Raw genomic sequence first — 7,396 nt, forward strand, 5'->3', positions numbered from 1 at the left:
GGCAGGAAGGAACACGGCCCCTGTGATGGTTAATTTTACACATCATCCTGGCTGGGCCACAGTACCCAGATATTTACTCAAACACCAATGTAGATGTCGCCGTGAAGGTAATTTTTAAGATGGACGAACATTTAAATCAGCCGACGTTGGGACTTCCCTGGCAGTCCAGCGGTTAAGACTTAGCCCAATGCAGGGGGTTCATGTTCAATCCCTGGTCAGGGAGCTAAGATGCCACATGCCTCGCGGCCAAAAAAACCAAACCATAACACAGAAGCAATACTGTAACAAATTCAATAAAGACTTTAAAAATGGTCCGCATCAAAAATATCTTAAAAAAAAAAATCAGCAGACGTTGAGTAAAGCAGATCACCTTCCATACTGTGGGTGGACCTTAAGAGAAAACAGACTGAGGTCCCTAGGGAAAAGGAAATGCTGCCTCCGAACTGCTTTCAAACTCAAGCTGAAACATCAGCTCCTCCCTGGGTCTCCAGCCTGCTCGCCCGCCCTACAGATTTTGGACTTGCCAGCTTCTATAATTGCGTGAGCCAATTTTTTAAAATAAATCTCTCTTTTCCTGTTTCTCTGGAGAACCCTAATTAAAACAACCCCCTCAAGCACAGAAGAGTTTACTGAAATAATATCTTCTCTTCTAGCTTACAATACCTGTGCCCATTTGAATTTCATATGTGTGATTTATGGTCTATGAGGCTATGTGTGGCCCTCGTGGCTTGAACTTATGAAAGACTCACAACTGGCCCTCTGACTACACCTCCCTTTATTGTAGTGGAATCTGGAACATGGCCTAGGCCTGGACTCAGGACATCTGGGTTGCTGTCTTGACTCTACCGTGAATACACTATGACATGGGTAAGTTACTTCTCCCAACTGAACCATGGTTTCCTGTTTTACAAAATGATATGATGATATATGATAAATGATTTTCTGAAGAATAGTAAGATCCTTTGGAAAAAGATCTTCTACCACCAAATAATTCTGGAAAATGCTGCACGCAGCATCCCCTTCTTAGACAGTTGCACTGAACATTTATTTCAAAGGCCCTGAAAAGTCCTGCAGCGAATAATTCTATTTATTTTTTTCTCAAGTTTATCTGATGCCCAAATGCTAACACTTACTAAATTTAATGGAGACATATTTAGGGACATGTAATACTGGATGGCTGTTTTAGTTCTCTTCAGTTATCAGATTATTTATTCTTTTCATGGGATTCAAAGATTCAAAGACAGAAGCCAAGAAAAAAATTGGTCAAAATCTTTTCCAGAATACTTGAAGCGTGTCCTATTTTTACATCCTTAACAGAGGAACATTAATATAACTTACCACATTGGGTTGTTGTAAGGATTACATTAAATAACGCATACAGAGCACTTAGCACAGAGCCTAGCACCTAGTAGACAGTGAATATTTTTTTTTTTTTTTACATTGAGCCCAAAATGGTCATATTTGAAGAATTCAGTTCTAAGAGGAATTCAGGCATTCAATCCTTCAAACCAAACCTAAACCATTTTATGTTTGGATTATTTCACCCTGGGTGAAGGGCGACTTCCAGGCATTTGAAAGCTCTGACATCCCTCTGGCAATCCAGGAGCATTCTGGAGCCAAGATCCTAATGAGTTAAGCATTAATAAAGCCAGAGATAGGTCATTCAATTTTCTTTTAAATGCAGATCATAAAAGAGGGAGGAATATTTGGGTCAAGATGTACTGAGGGCTTTACTGAATCTGAAGGCTTTGGAACTTGTCTGTAGCAGCTCACTCAATCCAGCCCCACACTGCATTTCCTCTCCCCCAGTGCATGGAGGGGGTGGTATGTGAACCTTGGGCAATATCCTGCTTTCTTTCTGACTCTGAAGATGCTCTATGTTGTGCTTGCATAGCACTTTTGGTCTACCCAGGAATTCCACATCTATTTTCTTTCTTCAACATCTCAAAACCCACTGACTTAAGAAGGAAGGGTAGAACTTGCCTATTTAACAGATATGGAAACTAAGGTCCAGAAAGTGATGTGATTTGTTCAAAGTCCCAGACAGATTTGGCCGGAGAGCCTAGACTAAAGATATTGCCTCCTGACCCCAGCTGGACTTCACACCTGCATAGGTGATTCACCGTAGCAGGGACACAGCCCTGGGATCTGAGCGGCTGGCGCGTAGGATGTAGCATATTGGTATGCAAGTTTGGTGGGCTCTGGCTGATCTTGCTGAGGGAACCCTTCAATCTGAATAACAATCAAGATTTTAAAGAAATTTGGGCCAATTTCCTGGAAGTCTATGATTAATCTAATTGCTGGGTTTTCCTCTGTTTTTGTTTCCCACTGTTAATTTCATTTATTTTTCTCTTTCTTCCTCCACACAGACTGCCTTGTCTCTATGTGTGGTTTTGTCACTGTTGTTATTTGTTCGTACATAGTTTATCATTGGCAATGCATTCAATGGGATTGTTGTACTCTGTGTTTGGGGAAGGAGAATCTTTCAATAGAGACAACATCATGCAGCAGGAAGAAAAAGCACTGGGCTGAATTTCAGAGGCCCTTTTGCAAAGCCTAGCTTTGCAGATACCTGCTATGCCTCCCTGGCTCTTCAGATACCTGACAGTGGAAGAGACCTGATTCTCCTGGCCCCTCCCTCTGTTAAAGAATACCTGTGACTGCATAAAAAAACTTTAGGGGCTGTGCCATGCTTCCAGCTGTTATGAAGAAAGGAAGAGATTTTGGTCCAAATAATAGAAAATGCCTCCTTTCAATAAAGGAGTCCTGTTCTCTAGAGAACAAAGCAAAGAGACAGAGCAGTGGTGATGATATTGTCAGAACCAAATGGACAAAGGCATTCCAGTACTTGGATTAAGACAGAGGTTAGGGAATGAGGTGAAAAGAGATAAGAAGAGTAAAGGAAAAAGTTACCACTGCTGGCCATGGCTGCCCATTTTAGAAGAACCAGAGGTGGTCAGAGTGGCCTGGGGGGAGATGGGGCCATTCAACCAGGTGAATGGAGAGTGAAGCCAATTTTCTGCCACCTGTTTCTGCCACCTTGGACGTACCCAGCTGGGAAGTGCAACCAGTTGCTGACTCATAGACACAGGAGAGCAGAGATTAAGAGATTGGTTTGGCAAAACAGCATCAGAAATGTTCAACTTCGTGGGTATAGCAGAGCGGCATTGCTGCTGAGAATGAGGCCCAAGGAGAGGAGAGTATGAACTTGGTTCTTGGGCCGCCTGTCACCCAGGAGACTCCTGCTGTCCCTCCCACAGCCTGCCACCTGTGGGCCCTATTCACACCCCATGGGGTTCCTGGAGAAATATGCCACGAGGACAACGAAGGTCTCTGGTTCTTTATTCAGCCTGACTTCTATTCGAGGATCAAAGAGGCCCTGCCCATGATTGTCTTTGAAGCCTAGAGATGTCCTTTCTCACCAACCACCTGCCAGGAAGCTGGAGATGTATGAAATACTTGGTAGGTAACCCAGAAGCTAATAATAATAATGGCCCTTAATATTAGGCCCTTAATGTATGCTAGGAACGAACCTGCCTTATTGTTCCTCACCTTCAGTCTTGTAATAAATATTTGTTTTATAATAAGGACTGGCTACATAATTGCAAGGCCCAGCCTGGTTCAAAATGAAAATACAGGCTCCTTGTTAAAAACTCATGAAGAATTTCAGGGTGGCGAGAGCAGAGCATTAAAGTGAGTGCAGGGCCCTTCTGAGCATGGGGGCTTTTGTGGATTCACAGGTCACATGCTCACGAAATTGGCCCTGTTCATAATTTTAACTAAGATATAGAGATGATAAGTAATTTCTCCAAAATGAAGTTAATAAGCTGAGGGTCTATCTAACTGCAGAACCTGAACTCTTGACCGCTCTGCTAAATTATCTCAAGCTAGATAGATGGTGAGTGGTGAACCCTCCAACCTTGCCAACACTCCCTGTTCTAGGCCCTTGCAAGAGGAGCTGGCTGATCCCACTCAAGGGGCCTCAGCCTGGTCGTGCTGTGAGCATGCTCGGGAGGCTCCAGGCATGGCCAGGGCTCCAGCCACTGGTGCTCATCACCCAGGCTTGCCCTCTGAGGCTCTAGAGGCAGCACCTGCTACTAGACCACATTGCCTCATTCTAGAAGCAAAAGTAGCTGCAAGCCCAATCGGCAGTAACAGCCATGAGCGAACATTTCAAGCAAACACCTTGAAATGGCTTGCTCAGCTGAACCACAGCCTCCCCCAGATCTGATGGAGAGGGGCCCTAGCTCAACCAAACTCCCACATCCACACTCCACACTGTGCACCTGCTGGCCTCACTGGTTCTAACTGCTCGTTCTGTACCCAGAAAGACAATGACAGAGACTGTACAGGAGTCTTCTATTTGTTTCTCTGCGACTTCTTGTGCTGGAGTCCCAATTTCTCTACTACAATTTCTCCCAGGAGCCGAGAGCTCCCTATGCCTCCATGTTTCAGAGCTGTTGAGATGTGGAAGGAGGCTGGGCTGTAAGCTATTTTCCCTCACTTCCCACCATCTAGGAGTTTGCACCTTCTCCTCAGAAGCACACAGGTGAAAGCTGTCACCAGAATCTCTGCTAACTGGACTCTGTGAGGCTGCCATTTGCGACACAGCGCACAGTCACAAATTGGACCAGGTGTAAAGGCAGGAGGCCATCTGGGCTTTTATCTGGAAGGGGAGGAAGATTTGGCAGTGGTGTGAGGTCATGGGGAGGATTAACCTGGTAATATTTTGGGCACTGAAGATACAGCAATGAAAATACTGAGGTAGCTCCCCCACTCTTAGAGTTCACGGTCTACCAGGCAATATGGACAGCAAATAAATAATTTTATAAATACTTAGTTATACTTGTGAGAAGTGATGGGAAAATACAAGATGATATGAGAGATGATATGAAAGAGATGGCCTGCTTTAGTCAGAGGGGTCAGGAAAGGTCTGAAGAGGTGACATTTCAGCAGATATCTCCATGAGGAATAGAAGTTGGTCAGTAAATAGGGTGAGAGAGGTGGCTAGAGAGGGATCCTACCAGGAACAAAATTATTTTATGATGTTTAACTCCCTCTGTACTTAGACTGTATTCTTCTAAGCGTGCACAATAATACAAATCAGAAAAATATTGTGCTTTACAGACTCATTAAAAAAACCAAAAAACCAGTGACCCTAAGTTGGGAATGTGCCTGGTCCTTGCTTCAGTGCTGCCAGAGAGCGTCACCGGGAGAAATGCTGCTTCAGAGAGTGCCAGCTCAGTTGAGAGTGGGCAAGGAAAAGAAGGCAGGAGGGTACAAAGAACAAGGAAGGGGGACTGCATTGAATGGGGCTGGAAGGACAGCAGAGCGAGGGAGGCAGGGAAGAGACCCATGGGGAGGAATGAGAATGTTGAAGCCCCAGTTCCTGAGCCAGACCTTGGGGGCCAACCCTCACCTGGGGGAGAAGCAGCTATGTAGAGTTTTGGGACTTCACCAAAGGTACCCACACCCTCTGCAGCCCTTCCTCAGAAGCACACCCATTCGTTTTCTACGGGTATTATAACTCTGAAGGGTAGGTCAGCCATGATGAGTGGAGGCCACTCACTTTGAACCGTGCAGCCCTTTCAGTATTCTCATCTTGCATGAGGATAGGAGTGAATCTGCAGGAGTGGCATGGAGATTAAGGGACAGAATGCTTGCAGAGTGCCTAGCAGGGTGCTTAGCATTTAGGAACCAGTTAAGAGCATCTGTTGCTATTGTGGAGTGGAAAAAAAACAATCTTAGGAGTTAGGATGACCTAAGTGTCAAACCTGCTTGTCTCACTAGTTTTGTGATCTCAAGCTGATTGCGGAACCTTTCGTATTTCCACTTTCATCATCTATAAAATGGCGAGAGTAGGGCTTCGTAATGGAAAGATCTATGGCACACAGTTAACAATCATCCCTTCCTCTTTCTTTCCTCTTAACTTTTTAATCTGTTTGTAAATTCAGCCCATCTCACCATTTGAGAGAATGGGGGTCTTTGTGCGAGTGGCTTGCCATCCTCTTGACATTCCTCCCAAAGGACCATGGATCCAGCCTGCAAGATGAAGAGTCCCCATGTCCACTGCCTGCAGTCTGCAAAGCCCATCCATATGCTTTGCAAACTGCAAATCTCAGAATGGTCTCATAAAGGGACTTGGAGATTCGAGTTATCATCTGCATTGCACGGAGGAGAAAACAGAAGTTCTAAGAAGTCTATTTACTCCAAATTATTAAATTCTGTTTCAGACTCGATGCTGAACCCCATGCAAGAGAGCACACTCATTTACCAGCTGCAAAAAAAAACATCCACGAAGGGTCTTCTAGGAGCCTGGGGTGTACAGGCAGAAGAAAGTTAAATGAGGCTCCTTCACACAGTCTTTCGACAGGGACCAGTTTTGGGTAGATGTGGATTGCTGGAGGTGGTGAGTAAGGTGAAGGGGAGGAAGGGACGGGCCAGATTAAACTAGTTCATGTTCTGTAGCCCTCGACCTTCAGGAAAAACGGGGTCCCAGAGAGGGCTAGAAGGGCGAGGAGTGCCTGTGGGGACAGGAAGATCCCAGAGTTTTCTGCCACAAGAAGTCAACTCAGGCCCTCAACACTCCTCCTGGCCCCTCCCCCCCCCCCCCCCCAGCAAGAGCCCTCCCGCCAGCTATTCCCGGGGGTGGGGGGGGGGCGCTGCTCACCCTCCCACCTGGGCTGCATCCACTCCTCCTCCGCTCCTGCCAGGGGCTGGAGTGCTGGTGGCCGGCTCCTCCAGCTCGCCTCTGTTGGCCTGAGTGCGTCCTAACCCACTCTGGATATTAGAGCATTCTCTCGTTTGAAAGGCTCCTTTATTTTCAGTGCTAAATCAACAAAGCTGTTACTGTCATTTTCCATCAGACCGTCATCTTCCACGGATTCAAAATTACACTCAGCTGCAAACTATTGACACTCCTCTTAACAAAAAAATGGTTTTAATAAATCTTTACATTAGCCTATGAGATAAAAAAATCTTTACCATGAAATATACAAGTGTATAAGTGTTTTATGAAAGTTTTATTAACTTGACAAAAGAAAAATTGGCAGTGGACCATGAACATCCTGTACTCCTAACACGTGGTTATAAATTACATGTTCTTTCCAATAACATCTGAAAAAGAGACTGTAATTTAAATTTCAAAACCACTTGGCATACCTACTATATAGTGCTGACATGAAGTAAAAGGAGGAACTAGAGAGGCCCAGACAAAGAAGGGAAATATAAAGACATCCTTAGCTAAAAAGCTGCTGATGGGTACAATCCCCCTCCAGCTGGACAGGGATCAAGTACTTGCTTGTCATATCATTCAATGCACTGTTCATTCTGGGATTCTTCCTTTCAACAAAAAGAGAACTTAAGTGCTAGTAATCATCGCTTGCAGAACTTTATC

At 45.1% G+C, this 7,396-nt stretch overlaps 1 long non-coding RNA gene across 1 annotated transcript in view; it reads right to left on the minus strand.

Moving 5' to 3' along the window:
- LOC132597754 (uncharacterized) overlaps positions 1 to 6,755 on the minus strand; it is a 145,027-nt gene extending 138,272 nt beyond the window's left edge. Inside the window, exon 1 of the long non-coding RNA XR_009565042.1 lies at positions 6,671 to 6,755. This is a non-coding gene — a long non-coding RNA (uncharacterized lncRNA). The remainder of the gene's footprint in view (positions 1 to 6,670) is intronic.
- Positions 6,756 to 7,396: the final 641 nt, after the last annotated feature.

The sequence above is a fragment of the Globicephala melas genome, chromosome 8 (genome assembly GCF_963455315.2).
Source record: "Globicephala melas chromosome 8, mGloMel1.2, whole genome shotgun sequence".
NCBI classification, from domain to species: Eukaryota; Metazoa; Chordata; class Mammalia; order Artiodactyla; family Delphinidae; genus Globicephala; species Globicephala melas.